The sequence below is a fragment of the Somniosus microcephalus genome, chromosome 1 (assembly GCF_052327205.1).
Source record: "Somniosus microcephalus isolate GS21.2 chromosome 1, FLI_Smic_1.0, whole genome shotgun sequence".
Taxonomy (NCBI): Eukaryota; Metazoa; Chordata; class Chondrichthyes; order Squaliformes; family Somniosidae; genus Somniosus; species Somniosus microcephalus.
The window spans coordinates 2,084,998-2,106,749 of record NC_140987.1 but is presented as its reverse complement, the minus strand read 5'-3'; the positions used below and the strand labels follow the sequence as shown (position 1 = coordinate 2,106,749).

The 21,752-nt window shown below is 46.1% G+C and overlaps 1 protein-coding gene across 1 annotated transcript in view; it reads right to left on the bottom strand.

Annotated features, from left to right (window-relative positions):
- Positions 1-21,752, bottom strand: part of LOC147123888 (nipped-B-like protein) — an 832,420-nt gene that overhangs the window by 480,041 nt on the left and 330,627 nt on the right.

Here is a 21,752-nt window from a genome sequence, read left to right as displayed (position 1 = left end):
AGCCCGAGATCTTCCCTGCTTCAAATATTTATCCAATTTTCTGTTAAATGAATCAATGGTTTGTGGCAAAGCAGCTCATGTTCCCTATGTAAAGACATTTCTCCCAACTCTTCTACTCACCCTCAGTGACAATTTTAAACTGATGGCCCCCTTGTCACTCCTAGTCTTTCCCTATTCACCAGATCATTCTAATTAAAAGGAAAACCGAATCCTGCATATTTCAAATAAAAACAGGAAATGCTAAAACTACGTAGTAGTCAACATCTGAAAGTGAAAGCAAGCTTAATGATTGACAAGGATATTTCAAAGGGCACTTCTGCTGCATTTTCCAATCTAACCGGTTAAATGGCTGGGATGTCAATATTATTTTTTTAAATCACATTTACAAAACTAGAATACCAGTAATCTTATCATTTCACTTGAAAATATAATCTTCATCAACACGGAAATCCTGTTATGGTCGTGTTAAAATCCCACGCCATAATATTAAACCAAACCTGGCATTCTAATAGAGCCTTCAAAAAGAAATGCAAACATCAAAAGATTTAAAAGGAGCATGAAGTGTTAATGATGCTTACAGTTAAGAACCTCTAGAAAGCAGGACGAAGCTACCCAACGATCAGTCTGCTATCAATTTAGAAATTATTAAGGGTATGATCACTGCACCTTACATGCAGGCATTTGTTTGCAAGCGGTATGTGAAAGGCTTCCATAAGCAGCTCCCTACATACGTATACATAGTTGTTCGATTGGAATATATTCAGCAGTCCACTTGACCAGATATCTTTACACTGCTAAACCTAATATTTTTGGGATAGATTCCCTGTACAAGACCTTGGTTAGGCCCCATCTAGAATACTGTGTCTAGTTCTGGTCTCCTCACATGGTGGGAGGTAAAGAGGCCCTAGAAAAAGTTAAGAGGGCTACTAGATTAAAAATGAGTTTAAACACCCTCAGGTATTACAATAGGCTCAAAGAGATGGGTCTTATTTACTCTAGAAAAGCATAGACTTCAAGAGAGTCTTGATTGAAGTACGTAAAATGGTAAAGGGACTAGACACTATGTGGACAGATGATCTGAATTAGTGAGAACGAAGGGTCTAGTGTACAAGCAGTGGAAGCGTAGAAATAGGTTAGATGTCAGAAGGGCTTTCTTTTCCCCAGAGGATTATTGACCTTCGGAATAGGTTCTGCGATGCAGATTCACTGCAATTGTTCAAAAGGAAGCTGATCCAGGTCCTGGATGTGGATACTGCTGCATACAAAAGATATAATGTACCTCATAGTCAGTATTATTTTCTGCAACTTGTTTCTGATCGCCTTCGGGGGAGAGGACTTGCGCAGAATTCTTTACCCCCCTCCCCCGAATTGGCCTAGGATTTTTTTGCCTCTCAAAATTACACAGCTGCTGGTGGGTCCCGAGTATTGCTTAGTTGTAACACAACTGAATGGGACAGACTCGATAGACCAGCCAGTCTTTCTCTGTCCATCTTTTCGTATGTATGGTCCTGCAGAGAGCCCTGCAATCCTAGTGATTATTATAAAGTTCTCAGATTATTACAACACAGAAACATTCAGCCCATCAAGCACATGCTGATATTTTCTCCAAGAGCCTAGTCTAATCCCACTCTCCTGCTCACTCTCTAAACATGTAACGAAATTCTTTTTAACTTCCCCATTTATTTGTTTTGCAATAATCTTATACTTGTGCACTCAAAATTGCCTCATCAATCAACAAAACATCTTTACTTTTTACCTCAATCTTAACTGTTTCAGCTGCAGTGAAACAACACCAACTTCTCGCTCCATAACTGGAACTTATCCCTGGTAACATCCTAGTGAATCTACACTGCTTTTATACCCTTGCCACATTGGAGTGTCAAAAACTGCCGCAGTATTCCAACTGTGGTCTAAGATACGGTGCATGCCTTTAAATACAAAACTAGGGATTCTGTTTGTCTTTTTAATGGTCCTTTCTAATTACACAGCTACCTATGGCTATCAGGATGGCAGGCTGTGACTAGTGGGGTACCACAAGGATCGGTGCTTGGGCCCCAGCTATTCACAATCTATATCAATGATTTGGATGAGGGGACTAAATGTAACATTTCCAAATTTGCTGATGATATAAAGCTAGGTGGCAGTGTCAGTTGCGAAGAGGATGGGAAGAGGCTTCAAGGGGATCACGACAGGCTCCGTGAGTGGGCGAGAACATGGCAGATGGAATATAATGTGGATAAATGTGAAGTTATCCACTTTGGTAGAAAAAACAGAAAGGCAGAGTATTTCGTAAATGGTGAAAGATTGGGGAATGCAGATGCTCAAAGGGACCTGGGTTTCCTTGTACAGGAAACACTTTTTTATCTGGCACCGACAGGACCGGCGTGGTGCCAGTTGATCAAAAAGTCCGGATTACAGAGAGGTATACTTACTAAGGTACGAGAGCCCCGTACACGGCCACAGATCCAGGTGCCCCTGTTGCATGGCAACAGGTGCAGGAACCCCGGTTACACGGCCACAGGTGCAGGAGCTCCGGTTACACGGCCACAGATCCAGGAACCCCGGTTACACGGCCACAGATCCAGGAACCCCGGTTACACGGCCATTAATAAGTAAAACTTAACTGAACCTACTCCTGAATTTTGCCAGTTAAGAGATTTCCGGTTATTTAGGTGCCGGTAAAGAGAGTTTCCTGTACATGAGTCACTGAAAGTGAATGTGCAGGTGCAGCAAACCATTAGGAAGGCAAATGGTATGCTGGCCTTCATTACAAGAGTATTTGAGTACAGGAGTAAAGAAGTCTTACTCCAATTATATAGGGCCTTGGTGAGACCACACCTGGAGTACTGTGTACAATTTTGGTCTCCTTACCTAAGGAAGGATATACTTGCCATCGAGGGAGTGTAACGAAGGTTCACGAGATTGATTCCTGGGATCGCGGGACTGTCGTATGAGAAGAGATTGAGTAAACTAGGCCTGTATTCTCTTGAATTCAGAAGAATGAGAGGGGATCTCATTGAAACATACAAAATTATTACAGGGCTTGATAGGGTGGATGCTGGGAGAATGTTTCCCTTGGCTGGGGAGTCTAGAACCAGGGACCACAGCCTCAGGATAAAGGGTAGGCCATTCAGGACTGAGATGAGAAGACATTTCTTCACACAGAGGGTGGTGAATCTTTGGCATTCTCTATCCCAGAGGGCTGTGGAGGCTCAGTCATTGGGTATATTCAAAACAGAAGGTCAATAGATTTCTGACTAGTAAGGGCATCAAGGGATATGGCGATAGGGCCGGTGAATGGAGTTGAGGCAGAAGATCAGCCATGATCTCGTTGAATGGTGGAGCAGGCTCGAAGGGCCGAATGGCCAACTCCTGCTCCTATTTCTTATGTTATCTTCTTACATAGAAGCATAGAAAAACAGAAGATAGGAGCAGTAGTCGGCCATTCGGCCCCTCGAGCCTGTTCCGCCATTTAATGAGATCATGGCTGATCATCCAAATTCAGTACCCTGTCCCTGCTTTCTCCCCATATCCCTTGATCCCTTTAGCCTTAAGAAATATATCTAACTCCTTCTTGAATATATTTAATAAGCTGGCCTCAACTGCCTTCTGTGGTAGAGAATTCCACAGGTTCACCACTCTCTGGGTGAAGAAATTCCTCCTCATCTCTGTCCTAAATGGCTTACCCCTTATCCTTAGACTGTGACTCCTGGTTCTGGACTCCCCCGCCATCGGGAACATCCTTCTTATCTGATCATCCTGCTATTCTGCTGCAATCTTTCACAATCCTCAGCACCATTTGCCATACCCAACTAACTGACCTTTCGCAGCATTGCACTTGACGAGTCAAGGCTAAGTGTAGTCCTCTGCTGAAACATGACTTGAAACAGGGTGAACCAACACAATTTTAAAGTCATACATTCTATTCTTTCATTTTTATATAATCCTTCAATTTTATATTATTTGGGAAGCAGAGTAGAGTTGATTGGAGTGTCTCTCCAGTACAAAAGATACAAAACTGAGGTACTGCAGCACCACTTGTGGAAGGGTGTAATTATGCTGACAAGTTTACATGAGCAGTTTCCATTATAAATGTGGACATATGCATTTATAATGGGAAAGTTTACACACAAGTGTGATAAAAATGGGACAAGAAGAAGGTTGTGTAGCCAAGAAGTGCCACAGATATAAATCTGTCATCGAATTACAGTATGCAGACGGCACTTGCGTCTGCGCTCACTCGGAGGTCGAACTCCAAACCATCGTCAACACCTTCACCGAAGCACACGAGAGCAGAGGCCTTATACTAAACATCCGTAAGACAAGGGTTCTGTACCAACCTGCCCCCGCCACACAGTACTGCCCCCCGATTATCAAAATCCACGACAAGGCCTTGGACAACGTGGACCACTTTCCATACCTCGGGAGCCGACTGTCAACAAGGGCAGACTTCAACGACGAAGTCCAACACCACCTTCAGTGTGCCAGTGCAGCCTTCGGTCGCCTGAGGAAGAGTGTGTTTGAAGACCAGGACCTCAAACCCGGCACTAAGCTCATGGTCTACAGAGCAGTAGTGATACCCGCCCAGCTGTATGCCTCAGAGACATGGACCATGTACAGCAGGCACCTCAAAGCACTGGAGAGGTACCACCAACGCTGCCTCCGCAAGATCCTGCAAATCCATTGGCAGGATAGGCGCACCAACGTCAGTGTTCTTGCTCAGGTCAACATCCCCAGCATCGAAGCTTTGACCACGCTCGATCAGCTCCGATGGACGGGTCACATTGTCCGCATGCCCGATGTGAGACTCCCAAAACAAGCGCTCTACTCAGAGCTCTGGCACGGCAAGAGAGCCCCAGGTGGGCAGAGGAAACACTTCAAGGACACCCTCAAAGCCTCCTTGAAAAAGTGTAACATCCCCACCGACACCTGGGAATCCCTGGCCCAAGACCGCACAAAGTGGAGGAGAAGCATCCGGGAAGGCGCCGAACACCTCGCGTCTCTTCACCGGGAGCAAGCGGAAGCCAAGCGCAAGGAGCGCACATCAACCCAAGCACCCCACCGACCCGCCCCTTCAACCACCGCCTGCCCCACCTGTGACAGAGACTGTGGGTCCCGCATTGGGCTAATCAGTCACCTGAGAACTCATTTTTAATGTGGAAGCAAGTCATCCTCGGTTCTGAGGGACTGCCTAAGAAGCAGCAGCCAAGAAGTGCCACAGATATAAATTTCTTAATATATGACAGATAGTAAATATGAACCCCACAGTACACCACTTCCATCTATCCCAAAGCTTCCTTTTACTCTTACCCTTGTCTTTCTGATCACGAACCAGCTCGCCATGTGCCACATTCACCAACAACTTGCATTCAGAATGGGTCTTCAACATCGGAAAACATCCCACGGTGTTCATAGAATGGATGACTAAAACCTTGGTTGAAGAGGTAGGTTTTAAGGAGAAAGAGGTGGAGGGGTTTAGGGAGGAGATTCTAGAGCGTGGATCCTACACAGCTGGAGGTACGGCTGCGAATTCTAGGACGAAGGGAGTGGGGGGATGCACAAGATGCCAGAGTTGGAGAAACGCAGAGTTCTTGAAGGGTTGTATGGCCGAGGGAGGTTAGAGGTAGGGAGGGGCTAGGCCATGGCAGGATTTGAACACGAGGATGAGAATTTTAAAATCAGTTCAATTACTTTAAACTAATTCAGCAGGGTGTTGGGCACCATAATGTTGTATTAATAAGTATAAACAAGGTGCACAGAGGACTGGGAGAGACAGTTAGAGTTAGAAATACAGAATTAGCTGGAATCATAGAAAAAACAAAAAGAGGTCTAAGTTAGGTTTGGAGTTCATGTGTGTAAATGCGCAAGAACTAGAGGAGTTTCTGAAAAATGTGTTCAGGAGAATTTTCTTGATCAGTATGTTTCCTGCCCAATGAGGAAGGAGACATTGCTGGATCGAGTCCTGAGGAATGAAGTGGTTCAAGTGGAGTTGTCACAATCAGGGACCACCTCGGGATCATAGTATCATTAGGTTTAGATTAGTTATGAAGGACAAGGAGCAATCTAGAATAAAAATACTTAACTGGAGGAGGGCTAATTTAGGCAAACTGAGGGGGGATCAGGCCCAGGTAAATTGGAGTCAAAGACTGGCGGGCAGAAATGTAATGGAGCAATGGGCAGCCTTTAAAGAGGAGATTGTTTGGGTACAGTCAAGGTACATTCCCACAGGGGGGGAAGGGAGAGCATCCAAAGCCAGAGATCCCTGGATGACAAAGGAGTTAGAGAGCAGGATGAAGCAGAAAAAGGGGGCATACGACAGACATCAGTTTGATAATGCAAGGGAGAATCAGGTTGAATATAAAAAGTACAGAGAAGTGAAAAAGGAAAGAGGGGCAAGGAGACAGGATGAGAGAATGTATTGGCAGCTAACAAACGGGAATCCAAAAGGTCTTCTACAGGCATAAAGTGATTGGTACAATTTTAAAGGGGGTGCAGAAACAGAAAGCTGGGGATGTATGTACATAAATCTTTGAAGGTGGCAGGACAAGTTGATAAAGCATAAAAAGGCATATGGGATCGTTGGCTTTATTAATAGATGGAGAGAGTACAAAAGCAAGGAAGTCATGCTAAACCTTTATAAAACATTGGTTAGGCCCCAGCTGGAGCATTGTGTTCAATTCTGGGCACCGCACTTTAGGAAGAATGTCAAGGCCTCAGAGAGGGTGCAGAGGAGATTTACTGGAATGGTACCAGAGATGAGGGGCTTCAGTTATGTGGAGAGACTGGAGAAGCTGGGATTGTTCTTGGAGCAGGAAAGCTTAAGAGGAATTTTGATAGGTGTTAAAAATTATAAACGGTTTTGACAAAGTAAATAAGGAGAAACCATTTCCAGTGGCAGGAGGGTCAGTAGCCAGAGGACACAGATCTAAGGTGATTGGTAAAAGAGCTAGAGGCGACATGAGAAAACCTTCTTTTAGAAACACAGCAAGTTGTTGTGATCTGGAATACACCGCCCGAAAGGATATTGGAAGCAGATTCAAGGGGAAAAAATGACAGGGCTATGGGAAGAGCAGGGGAGTGGGACTGATTGGATAGCTCGACCAAAGAGCCGGCACAGGCACGATGGGCCAAATAGTCTCCTGTGCTGTATCATTTTATGATCAAATCCTACAAAAAAACTAAATTCATGGTCATAGAATGGTTACAACACAGAAGGAGGCCATTTGGCCCGTCGAGCCCATGCCAGCTCTCTGCAAGAGCATTTCAGCTAGTCCCACTCCCCCGCCCTTTCTCTGTAGCCTTGCAATGTTTTTTTCCTTCAGGTACTTATCCAATTCTCTTTTGAAAGCCACGATTGAATCTGCCTCCACCACCCTTTCAGGCAGTGCATTCCGGATCCTAACCACTCGCTGTAAAATAGTTTTTCCTCATGTCGCCTTTGATTATTCTGCCAATCACCTTAAATCTGTGTCCTCTGGTTTTCAACCCTTCCGCCAATGGGAACAGTTTCTCGCTATCTACTCTGTCTCGACCCCTCATGATTTTGAACACCTATCAAATCTCCTCTCAACCTTCTCTGCTCGAAAGAGAACAACCCCAGCTTCTCCAATCTATCCACGTAACTGAAGTCCCTCATCCCTGAATCATTTCTGCATACTGCTTTTGACTGCCAATTCCTTCTTCATGCAGGTCAATTACACAGCTAGGAAAACACTAGCATTAAAAATTATACCGCTATAATCCATACCTACAATCTAAAGGTCTTGCGCCGGTCTACAAAATGTTGCTGCCGGTTGTCACACTTTTCTGTCAACTTTTGCTATTATAAATTCTGATGTCCACATTTATAATGGAAAAGCACCACGTAAACTAGCTCCTGTCACAGTGCAATCACAAGCTGTGGTCACCAGTATTTATCATGCCTGGCTGATAGTTTGCTGGCAAAGATAAAAGGGGAGCAACAAGAAATGGGAAAGCCAACAGCCAGGCAAAAGGATCAAAAAATTAAGACTTGCTCTGACAGGGTGCTGAAACCAGGAGTTCATCAGAGAAACACAGGGCAGGCAAACAGGGGGCACCTCAGTTCCTCTTCCCCTTCCTCGGCCTGACTGTACAGCACTATGGGGGGGAAGAGGAGCCCATTGTTTCAGTGAGGGAGAGCAAGGATGGTCAGAGAGTAGGGGAAAAGGACCATCACAACCGCTTGTGCACTCACCAACCTTATTGCAACCCCACAATTTGCTCCTCTTTTCACAGAATCACAGAATCCCCACAGTGCAGAGGGGCCATTCGGCCCATCGAGCCTACACCGACATATCCCACCCTATCCCCGTAACCCCTGCACCGACACACATTCCACCCGATCCCCGTAACCCCTGCACCGACACATATCCCACCTGATCCCCGTAACCCCTACACCGACACATATCCCACCCGATCCCCGTAACCCCTGCACCGACACACATCCCACCCGATCCCCGTAACCCCTACACCGACACACATCCCACCCGATCCCCGTAACCCCTGCACCGACACATATCCCACCCGATCCCCGTAACCCCTACACCGACACACATCCCACCCGATCCCCGTAACCCCACGTATTTAATCTCCTAACAGAAATCACAGAATCACAGAATCCCCACAGTGCAGAGAGAGGCCATTTCGACCCATCGAGCCTGCACCGACACATATCCCACCCTATCCCCGTAACCCCACGTATTTAATCCCCTAACAGAAATCACAGGATCCCCACAGTGCAGAGAGAGGCCATTTCGGCCCATCGAGCCTGCACCGACACATATCCCACCCGATCCCCGTAACCCCTACACCGACACATATCCCACCCGATCCCCGTAACCCCTACACCGACACATATCCCACCCGATCCCCGTAACCCCTACACCGACACATATCCCACCCGATCCCCGTAACCCATACACCGACACATATCCCACCCGATCCCCGTAACCCCTACACCAACACATATCCCACCCGATCCCCGTAACCCCTACACCGACACATATCCCACCCGATCCCCGTAACCCCTACACCGACACATATCCCACCCGATCCCCGTAACCTCACGTATTTAATCCCCTAACAGAAATCACAGAATCACAGAATCCCCACAGTGCAGATAGAGGCCATTTCGGCCCATCGAGCCTGCACCGACACATATCCCACCCTATCCCCGTAACCCCACGTATTTAATCCCCTAACAGAAATCACAGAATCCCCACAGTGCAGATAGAGGCCATTTCGGCCCATCGAGCCTGCACCGACACATATCCCACCCTATCCCCACGTATTTAATCCCCTAACAGAAATCACAGAATCCCCACAGTGCAGATAGAGGCCATTTCGGCCCATCGAGCCTGCACCGACACATATCCCACCCTATCCCCGTAACCCCACGTATTTAATCCCCTAACACTAAGGGTCAATTTATCATAGCCAAATCAACCTAACCTGCACATCTTTGGACTGTGGGAGGAAACCAGAGCACCCGGAGGAAACCCACGCAGACACAGGGAGAATGTGCAAACTCCACACAGACAGTCGCCCGAGGCCAGATTTGAACCTGGGTCCCTGGCGCTGTGAGGCAACAGTGCTAACCACTATGCCACCGTGCTTTATGATGTTTTATTCCTCTGCACCACTCAGTGAACTCCCCAAACACCCCTCTGACCGCCACGTAGCCAACACCACATTCACATTCCAACCAAAGAAACTGACAAAGCTAAAAACTCTAACTTTTATGATTAAAAAAATACACGTTATGCTCAATACCTTTACACATTACACAAAATTTTTCCCTGCACAATCTTTTATTCATTATCGGGATGTGGGTGTCTCTGGCAAGGCCAGCATTTATTGTCCATATCTAGTGGCCCTTGAAATGCTGCAGTCCGGATGAAGGTACCCCACAGTGTTGTCAGGTAGGGAGTGGCCCAGCAACGATAAAGGAACGGAAGATATTTTTACATGTTGAAATGGGAGGTTTTTCGTGTCACAAGTACTTCCTGTAATATTCCCATCATATGCTGTTGACAATACGTCCAAAGAACAGCGTACTCTTCGAGGAACCAACTCGAGATCAGGCCATCTTAAACTGGGTATTAGTCTTGTTGTGCGAGGCCCCTTGGGGCAGAGCGATCATAATATGAGCGAATTCTTCATTAAGATGGAGAGTGAAGTATTTGACTCAGACTAGGGTCCTAAATTTAAATAAAGGAAACTACGATGGTATGAGGCGCGAGTTGGCTAGGATGGATTGGGGAACGTTACTTAAAGGGTTGACAGCGGATAGGCAATGGCAAACATTTAAAGATCGCATGGATGAACTACAGAATTTGTTCATCCCAGTTTGGCATAAAAATAAAACAAAGAAGGTGACTCAACCATGGCTAACAAGGGAAATTAGGGATAGCATAAGATCCAATGAGAGGACATATAAATTGGCCAGAAAAAACAGTAAACCTGAGGATTGGGAGCAGTTTAGGATTCAGCAAAGGAGGACAAAGGGATTAATTAAGAGGGGGGAAATAGAGTATGAGAGTAAGCTTGTACGGAACATAAAAACTGACTGTAAAAGCTTCTACAGATATGTGAAGAGAAAAAGATTGCTGAAGTGAAGCGTAGGTCCCTTGCAGTCAAAATCAGGGGAATTTATAATGGGGAACAAAGACCAACTAAATACATACTTTGGTTCTGTCTTCACAAAGGAGGACACAAATAACCTCCCAGAGATGTGGGGAACATAGGATCTAATGAGAGGGAGGAACTGAATGAAATCAGTATTTGTAGGGAAATGGTGTTGGGGAAATTGATGGGATTGAAGGCTGATAAATCCCCAGGGCCTCATAATCTACATCCTAGGGTACTTAAGGAAGCGGCCCTAGAAATAGTAGATACATTGCTGGTCATCTTCCAAAATTCTGTAGACTCTGGAACAGTTCCCATGGATTGGAGAGTAGCTAATGTAACCCCACTATTCAAAAAAAGTGGTAGAGAGAAAACGAGGCATTATAGACCTGACATTGGTAGTGGGGAAACTGCTAGAGTCCATTATAAAAGATGTAATAGCAGAGCACTTGGAAAACAGTGTCAGGATCGGACAAAGTCAACATGGATTTACAAAATGTAAATCGTGCTTGACTAAGCTACTGGAATTTTTTGAGGATGTAACTGGTAGAATAGATAAGGGAGAACCAGTGGATGTGGTGTATTTGGACTTTCAAAAGGCTTTCGATAAGGTCCCACATAAGAGATTAGCGTGTAAAGTTAAAGCGCATGGGATTGGGGGTAAGGTACTGACTTGGATAGAGAACTGGTTGGCAGACAGGAAGCAAAGAGTTGGAATAAACGGGTCTTTTTCTGAGTGACAGGCAGTGACTAGTGGGGTACCGCAGGGATCGGTGCTAGGACCCCAGTTATTCACATACATAGATACATAGAAGATAGGAGCAGGAGTAGGCCATTCGGCCCTTCGTGCCTGCTCCGCCATTCGATGAGATCATGGCTGATCCTTTAATTCAGTATCCCGTCCCCGCCTTCTCTCCGTAACCCTTAACCCCTTTTGCCCGTAGAAATATATCTAATTCCCTCTTAAATATATTTAATGAGCTGGCGTACACTGCCCTCTGTGGCAATGAGTTCCACAGGTTCACCACTCTCTGAGTGAAGAAATTCCCCCTCATCTCTGTCCTAAATGGTTTAGCCCTTATCCTTAAATTATGTCCTCTAGTTCTGTTCTCACCCGCCAAGGGAAACATTCCTTCTGCATCCAGTCTGTCTAGACCTGTCAGAATTTTATACACTTCTATGAGGTCCCCTCTCAATCTTCTAAACTCCAGTGTGTACATCCCTAAACTACATAGTCTCTCCTCATAGGTCATTCCCGCCATTCCTGGTATCAGCCTGGTGAATCGCCGCTGCACCCCCTCCATGGCAAGAACATCCTTCCTCAGATGAGGCGACCAAAACTGTACACAGTACTCGAGGTGTGGTCTCACCAGTGCCCTGTACAGCTGCAGCAAGGTATCCCTGTTCCTGTATTCTAACCCTTTTGCTATGAAGGCCAGCATACCGTTTGCCTTCTTGACCGCCTGTTGCACCTGCATGCTCGCCTTCAGTGACTGGTGTACAAGAACACCCAGGTCTCTCTGTACTTCCCCCTCTCCCAATCTATTGCCATTTAAATAATAATTTGCCCTCCCGTTCCTGCACCCAAGGTGGATAACTTCGCACTTGTCCACATTATAGTGCATCTGCCATTTATCCGCCCAATCGCCCAGTCTGTCCAAATCGCTCTGGAGCTTCCTGGTCTCTTCCTCTGAGCCCACCCCCCCTCCTAGTTTAGTGTCGTCTGCAAATTTGGAAATGCTGCATCCGACTCCCTGATCCAGGTCATTAATGTAAATTGTGAACAGCTGGGGGCCCAGGACAGATCCCTGTGGTACCCCACTTGTTACTGCCTGCCATTCAGAAAATGAGCCGTTTATTCCAACTCTCTGTTTTCTATCTGACAGCCAGTTCCCTATCCACGCCAAAACTTTTCCCTTTATCCCATGAGCCTCAATTTTCCATGCTAATCTTTTATGTGGGACCTTATCGAAGGCCTTTTGGAAGTCCAGGTACACCACATCTACTGGCTCTCCCCCATCTATTCTACCAGTTACTCCCTCAAAAAATTCCAATAGATTAGTCAAGCACGATTTACCCTTTGTAAATCCATGTTGACTCTGTCCTATCCTGTCCCCATTTGCTAAGTGCTCCGCTATTTCATCCTTAATGATGGACTCCAGCATTTTGCCCACAACTGATGTAAGGCTTACAGGTCTGTAATTACCTGCTTTTTCCCTACCCCCCTTTTTGAATAGTGGGGTAACGTTAGCTACCCTCCAATCCATCGGCACTGTTCCCGAGTCTAATGAATTCTGAAAAATCATCCTTAGTGCATCCGCTATCTCTAGGGCCACCTCCTTCAGTACCCTAGGATGCATGTTATCAGGCCCTGGGGATTTGTCCACCTTCAATCCCTTTAGCTTCCTTAACACCATATCCTTAGAGATATTGATTTGCGTCAGTTCCTCCTTTGCCAATGTCCCTATTTTTCCCGATATCCCAGGGAGGTTTTTTGTGTCTTCCTTCGTAAAGACTGACCCAAAGTATGCATTTAGTTGATCTGCCATTTCCTTATTTCCCATTATATATTCCCCCGTATCTGACTGCAATGGACCAACTTTGGTTTTCACCAGTCTTTTCCTTTTGATATATTTATAAAAGCTTTTGGAGTTAGTTTTTATATTTTCCGCCAGCTTGTTTTCGTAAGCTATTTTGCCCCTCTTGATCATGCCCTTTGCCCTCCTTTGCTCTATCTTAAACTGTTCCCAATCTTCCGCTCTGGCGCTTTTTTTGGCTATTTTATACGCCCTATCTTTGGATTTTATGCTGTCTCTAATTTCCCCTGTTATCCACGGTTGAGTCACCTTTTTAGATTTCCTTTTATGCCAGATTGGTATAAACAATTTTTGCAATTTTGTCATTCTATCTTTAAATGTTTGCCATTGTTTATCTACCTCCAGTCCTCCCAGGAACGTTGTCCAATCAGACCTACTCAGTTCCCGTCTCATGGCATCATAATTCCCCTTGTTTAAATTCAGGACCTTAGTCTCTGAGTCAATTTCTTCGCTCTCCATTTCGAGTGAGAAATCGATCATGTTATGATCGCTCTGACCCAAGGGTCCCCGTACAACAAGATTACTGATTAGTCCCTTCTCATTGCACAGTACCCAGTCCAATATAGCCTGTTCCCGAGTTGGTTCCTCGACATATTGATCCAGATAACCATCCCTTAAACACTCAAGGAATTCCTCCTCCTCATTATTTTTACTGATTAGGCTAGTCCAATCTATATGTAAGTTAAAGTCACCTATGATGACAGCTGTGCTCTTATTGCACGCTTCTCTAATTTCCCTCGTGATGCCCTCCCTAACCTCTATTTTACTATTTGGAGGCCTATATACCACTCCTATTAATGTTTTTCGCCCCTCGCTATTTCTTAGCTCCACCCATATAGATTCTGTATTAACTGAGTTAATATCCTTCTTTTCAATTGCATTTATCCCCTCTTTTACTAGCAATGCTACCCCTCCTCCCTTTCTTTTTTGTCGATCCTTCCTAAATACTGAATACCCCTGTATGTTAAGCTCCCAGCCCTGCTCACCCTGCAACCATGTTTCCGTAATCCCAATTAGATCATAATTATTAACCTCTATTTCCACAGCTAATTCATCTACCTTGTTCCTGATGCTTCTCGCATTAAGGTATAAAACCCTCAGGCTTTTTTTATGCTCACATTTTTTATGAATTAGTTTGGCCCTTTGTTTTTTGTTCCTCACCCTTTTACCATTTATTTCTGTCTGCCTTTCACTTTCCTCTATTTCACTACATAGGTTTCTAGCCCCCTGCCATACTAGTTTAAATGCTCCCGAACTGCTTTATCAAAAATATATATTAATGATCTAGACAAGGGAACTAGATGTAATATCTCCAAGTTTGCAGACGACACAAAGCTGGGTGGGCGCGTGTGCTGTGAGGAGGATGCAGAGAAACTCCAGTATGATTTGGACAGTTTGGGTGATTGGGCAGATGCAGTATAATGTGGATAAATGCGAGGTTATCCACTTTGATGGCAAAATCAGGAAGGCAGATTATCCGAACGGCAATAAATTGGGAAAAGGGGAAGTGCAACGAGATCTGGGTGTCCTTGTACACCAGTCACTGAAGGTAAGCATGCAGGTGCAGCAGGCGGTTCTGAAGGCAAATGGTATGTTGGCCTTCATAGCGAGAGGATTCGAGTACAGGAGCAAGGATGTCTTGCTGCAGTTGTACAGGGCCTTGGTGAGATCACACCTTGAGTATTGTGTGCAGTTTTGGTTGCCTTATCTGAGGAAGGATGTTCTTGCCATGGAGAGAGTGCAGCGAAGATTCACCAGACCGATACCTGGGATGGCAGGAATGACATGAGGAGAGATTGGGTCGACTGGGCTTATATTCGCTGGAGTTTAGAAGAATGAGGGGGGGATCTCATTGAAACGTATAAAATTCTAACCGGACTAGATGCAGGAAGGATGTTCCCGATGGCGGGGGAGTCCAGAACCAGGGGTCACAGTCTAAAGATAAGGGGTAAGCCATTTAGGACAGAGATGAGGAGGAATTTCTTCACCCAGAAAGTGGTGAACCTGTGGAATTCTCTATCACAAAAGGCAGTTGAGGCCAATTCATTAAATATATTCAAGAAGCCATGGTGTGGAAGACATCAAGTTTCTACAGAGATGCAAGAAAGCAGACAAGATCCCGAAAGGACTACAACAGACCACGAACCCACTCAAGTCGACCTACAACACAGACTACGCTGAGAGACTCTGCCGTCGTACCTCTCGCACACTCCTCAACCATCTCGTACACCAGCTCTACAGCAGACGCCGCAACCTCGAAACCGAGATAGAGTCCATATTCTCAGCCTGTGCTCAGGACACAGCAGACCAGCTACGAGACACCGCCAAACAGACGAGACAACGGAACTACACTACCTACATGCACACCAAGAACAGGAAGCTTGAGAAACTTGGCATCACCACCAGCAGCAACCAAGCCTCCCCCGGTACCACGGTTGAAACCACAGGGAAGTCCATCGTCAACTTGTCCGACCACACCCTTCAACCAGACGAAATTGAAGTTCTCAGCCGAGGGCTCAATTTCTGCCCCACCACCAAAATGGACCCCATCGGTCTCGCGGTAGACACAGAGAAATTCATCAGGAGAATGAGGCTCCGGGAATTCTTCCACAAATCCCAAGATGTCAGCAGCGAACCCAATGAGACAACCAATGATCCGGAACAGCAGACAGAGGGATCTGCAGTGCAGCAACCGAAGAAGAGTCAAATTGGACCCCTCCGGGGGGTCGCTGCCCTAAGCTTGACATGTATGCTCAAGCTGTCAGGAGATGCATCAACGCCAGAGTCATCAGCCGCACTCACAAGACAGTCCAGAATGTCACCCGAGCACAACGCAACGCCATCCACGCTCTCAAGACCAACCGCAACATCGTCATCAAACCAGGAGACAAAGGAGGAGCCATCGTCATGCAGAACAGAACGGACTATTGCAAAGAAGCATACCGACAACTGGACAACCAGGAACACTACAGACAGTTACCCGCAGATCCGACCAAAGAACACACCTGCCAACTCAACAGACTGATCAAGACCTTCGATCCAGACCTTCAAAGCATCCTACGTGCTCTCATCCCACGTACTCCCCACGTGGGAGACTTTTACTGCCTCCCAAAGATACACAAAGCCAACACACCCGGACGTCCTATCGTATCAGGCAATGGAACCCTGTGTGAGAACCTCTCTGGATATGTCGAGGGCATCCTGAAACCCATCGTACAGGGAACCCCCAGCTTCTGTCGCGACACTACAGACTTCTTACAGAAACTCAGCACCCACGGACCAATTGAATCAGGAACACTCCTCGCCACGATGGACGTCTCGGCACTCTACACCAGTATCCCCCACGATGGCATCGCTGCGACAGCCTCAGTACTCAACACCAACAACAGCCAATCTCCAGACGCCATCCTACAACTCATCCGCTTCATCCTTGACCACAATGTCTTCACCTTCGACAACCAGTTCTTCACCCAAACACACGGAACAGCCATGGGGACCAAATTCGCACCCCAATACACCAACATCTTCATGCACAAGTTCGAGCAAGACTTCTTCGCTGCACAGGACCTCCAACCAACGCTATACACCAGATACATCGACGACATTTTCTTCCTATGGACCCACGGCGAAGAATCACTGAAAAGACTACACGATAACATCAACAAGTTCCATCCCACCATCAAACTCACCATGGACTACTCCTCAGAATCGGTTTCATTCTTGGACACACGAATCTCCATCAAAGACGGACACCTCAGCACTTCACTCTACCGCAAGCCCACGGACAACCTCAGGATGCTCCACTTCTCCAGCTTCCACCCTAATCACGTTAAAGAAGCCATCCCCTATGGGCAAGCCCTGCGAATATACAGGATCTGCTCAGACAAGGAGGAACGCGATGGACACCTACAGACGCTGAAAGGCGCCCTCGTAAGAACGGGATATGACGCTCGACTCGTCGATCGACAGTTCTGACGGGCCACAGCAAAAAAAATCGCATAGACCTCCTCAGAAGACAAACACGAGACACAACCAACAGAGTACCCTTCATCGTCCAGTACTTCCCCGGAGCGGAGAAACTACGCCATGTTCTTCGCAGCCTTCAACAGGTCATCGATGACGACGAACACCTCGCTAAGGCCATCCCCACGCCTCCACTACTCGCCTTCAAACAGCTGCCTAACCTCAAACAGACCATCGTTCGCAGCAAATTACCCAGCTTTCAGGAGAACAGCAGCCACGACACCACACAACCCTGCCACGGCAACCTCTGCAAGACATGCCAGATCATCAACACAGATACCATCATCACATGTGAGGACACCACCCACCAGGTACATGGTACATACTCATGTGACTCGGCCAACGTTGTCTACCTCATACGTTGCAGGAAAGGATGCCCCGGAGCATGGTACATCGGCGAGACCATGCAAACACTGCGACAACGGATGAACGGACACCGCGCAACAATCGCCAGGCAGGAGTGTTCCCTCCCAGTCGGGGAACACTTCAGCAGTCAAGGACATTCAGCCTCCGATCTTCGGGTAAGCATTCTCCAAGGCGGCCTTCGAGACACACGACAACGCAAAATCGTCGAGCAGAAACTGATAGCCAAGTTCCGCACCCATGAGGACGGCCTTAACCGCGATCTTGGGTTCATGTCACGCTACGTGTAACCCCACCTGACGTAGGGTCACCCAGACTCGAGTCGTCATTGGCTTGTTCTCTCTACACAGATGCGGCCAGACCTGCTGTGATTTCCAGCAAAAAAAATGTTTTTTTTGTCTGTTTTTTGTTTTTCCATACAGACCCCAGCATCTGCAACATTTGACCCCTTGTGACCCCACCTCATTGTTCTTTGATATAATGTTTTCCTGACTGACCTGTTTGGGCACCATCCACACCTTTGATTGCTGTGATTATCTCTCTGCCGAGGTGTGATAAATGGCAGTTAGAAAGATTACCTGTAATCATCTGGCATTATTCTCTGACTATATAATCTGTGTCTTTATGCATCTCTCCACTTCACCTGATGAGGGAGCAGCGCTCCGAAAGCTTGTGATTTCAAATAAAACTGTTGGACTATAACCTGGTGTTGTGTGACTTCTTACATATATTCAAGAAGAAGTTAGATATATTTCTTAAGGCTAAATGGATCAAGAGATATGGGGAGAAGGCAGGAACAGGGTACTGAATTTGGATGATCAGCCATGATCTCATTGAATGGCGGAGCAGGCTCGAGGGGCCGAATGGCCTACTCCTGCTCCTATCTTCTATGTCTATGCAATAACACAGGAGATTAGCTAGTTAGAAATGCCCCCAAGCTGCCCTTTTGTCAGGGTCCATATTTTAGTTCGGAATGGTGAGAGTATAATTATATTTTTGAAGGGGGAGGGAAGAGATTGTGTAGATAGGGAGGCTCTGCTGTTCACTTTCTGTATCTTCATTTCACAGAAGGAAAATTCCCCCTCATTGCTCATTTGAGTCCTTTGTATAAAAGAAAAATAACAGATGCTGGAAATCTGAAATAAAAACAAGTACTCAGGTCAGGCAGCATCTGTGGAGAGAGAAACAAAATTAACGTTTCAGGTCGATGACCTTTCATCAGAATTGGAAAATGTGCAGGGGCAGGGAGGGGTGGGGGGAGGAAAGAACAACAGGGAGGGTCTGAGACAGGGTGGGAGGCAGGCGATTAAATGACACGTTATGATTGTACAAAGGACAATTTGCTCTGTACAATCACCCCTTGTCATTTAATCTCTCCCGCCTTCCACCCTATCACAGACCTTCCCTTTTGTTCTTTCCTCCCTGCACTTGCTTAAAATCTGGTACATCTCTGACGGAGGGTCATCGACCTGAAACGTTAAGCCTTTCTCTCCACAGATGCTGCCTGACCGGAATACTTCCAGCTTTTATTTCAGTCCTTTGTATATTTTCTTCATTCAACGGGACCATATTATTCCCTTTTATTTGTAAAACTCACTCAGGGAAGTTAGGACAACGTATAGAGAGAGAGAGAACATAAGAAATAGGAGCAGGAGGAGGCCATTCGGCCCCTCGAGCCTGCTCTGCTATTCAATATCATGGCTGATCTTCTACCTCATTTTCGGAAGACATTTGACAAAGTACCACATAGAAGGCTGGTTAACAAAATTGAGGCTCATGGAACAGGTGGGTCAGTGGCAGCTTGGATAAGGAATTGGCTTAAGGGTAGAAATAGCAAGTTGTGGTAAATGGTTGTTTTTCAGACTGGAGGATGGTAGACAGTGGTGTTCCCCAAGGGTCAGTGCGGGGGCCCATATATAAATAAATGACCTGGATATTGGAATACAGAGTAGAATTTCTAAATTTGCCGATGACACCAAACTTGGGGGTGTGGCAAAAAGTGAGGATGATACCAATCGACTGCAACAGGACATAGAAAGGCTAGCAGAATGGGCAGATGGAATTTAATCGAGAGAAATGTGAGGTGGTGCATTTTGGCAGAAGGAACAGGGAGAGGCAATATACACTTAATGGCACCGTTTTAAAGAGTGTGCCGGGTCAAAGGGACCTGGGAGTTAATGTGCATAGGTTCCTGAAGGTGGCGGGACATATTGAGAGTGGTTAACAAAGCATATGGGATCTTGGGCTTCATAAATAGAGGTATTGAGTACAAAAGTAGAGAAGTTATGCTGAACCTTTATAAAGCGCTGGTTAGGCCACAACTGGAGTATTGCGTCCAGTTCTGGTCACCACACTTTAGGAAGGATGTGAAGGCCCTTGAGAGGGTGCAGAGGAGATTTACCAGAATGGTTCCGGGGATGGGGGATCTTAGCTACAAGGACAGGTTGGAGAAGCTGGATTTGTTTTCATTAGAGCAAAGGAGGTTGCGGGGTGACTTGATAGAGGTGTACAAGATTATGACGGGTTTGGACAGGCTAGACGGGGAAAGGCTGTTCCCACTAGTTGATGGTACAAGGACTAGGGGACACAGATTTAAGGTTTTGGGCAAGAGAGACAGGGGGGATGTGAGGAAAAACTTTTTTTTAACACCGAGTGATGACCTGGAATTCGCTGCCGACGGAAGTGGTGGAAGTGGAGACACTCAATGTTTTCAAGGGGAGACTGGATAGACACTTGAGGGAAATAAACTTGCAGGGCTACGGGGATAGAGCGGGGGAATGGGACTGACTGGATTGCTCTACAGAGAGCCGGCACGGACTCGATGGGCCGAATGGCCTCCTTCTGTGCCTCTATGACTATGACTCATCTCCACTTTCCTGTACCATCCCCATATCCCTTGATTCACTTAATATCCAAAAATCTAACGGATTAAGTGAGTTTCTTGGTTTAAATAGTACGAGTGACTAGCTGTGCTTTATTAAAAATCGAGCGTTTGGGAACCTGCTCAGCCAGAAATCCGTACAGATGTGGGTAGACGACGTGATGTCTAATACAATGAGCCAGAGGTTCCCAAACTGTCCCCAACCCCCCCGGTAGCTGGTAACCAAGAATTGTTACTTTAGCTGCTTTAATTTTGCTGCCTTACACTTTTGTGTTAACATGAAGTCCAATTATATCAATAAAAAAACATTGGCTGGGAAATTCCTCGGATCTGCTCCAACGTCACTGGTGTTATTTGGCTGAAAGTGCAGTGGAAAACCTGGCCAATTGAAAAAATTAGACCTTTTCTCATGGGAATAGACACGGTCAGGGGCCCAACGTAACAGACTTTATTATATAAGATTTTGAGGCGGTAAATTGTGACAGATGGTTCCTAACGGTTGTCAAATTGTTAACAGACAACATACTCAAGATTGACAAGAACAAAGGGGAAAAGTTAAAAAACGTCTTTCACAGCAGGTTATTAGGATTTGGAATGCTTTACCACAAGTGGCTAAAGAGGTAGAGACTGTAGCATCATTTAAATAGGAATTGATTTAAGTGTCCTGAAAAATATAAAAGGATTTAGGAAAAGGGCAGAAAAATGGGACTAGATTAGCTGGCTCCAGTTGAAAAGCCAGCAGACACAATGAGATGAAGAGACTCCCTTGAAGCTGTAATTTCCGATTCTATTGCACAATACCGGCCGTACAAATATATTTGCAACATCAGGAGGATGCAATGTTCCCTTTAAGCAGTGCAGCCGCGCAGCTCTCTGGACCTCCAGCGCAGCCGGCTCGACAGCTTTTGAATGGGAAAATCCCACATGCGCGGTATTTTGAAGGGGCAGCACACCCAAAATAAAACAGGAACATTGGTAAGATGTGCAACAGATTTCCCTCAGGTGAGTCAACAACAACTTATATTTATAAAAACAAAAGAACATAAGAACTAGGAGCAGGAGTCGGCCATTTGACCCCTCGAGCCTGCTCCGCCATTTAATGAGATCATGGCTGATCTGATCTTGGCCTCAACTCCACTTTCCCGCCCACTCCCCGTAACCCTTCACTCTCTTATTGTTCAAACATCTGTCTATCTCCACCTTAAATATATTCAATGATCCAGCCTCTACAGCTCTCCGGG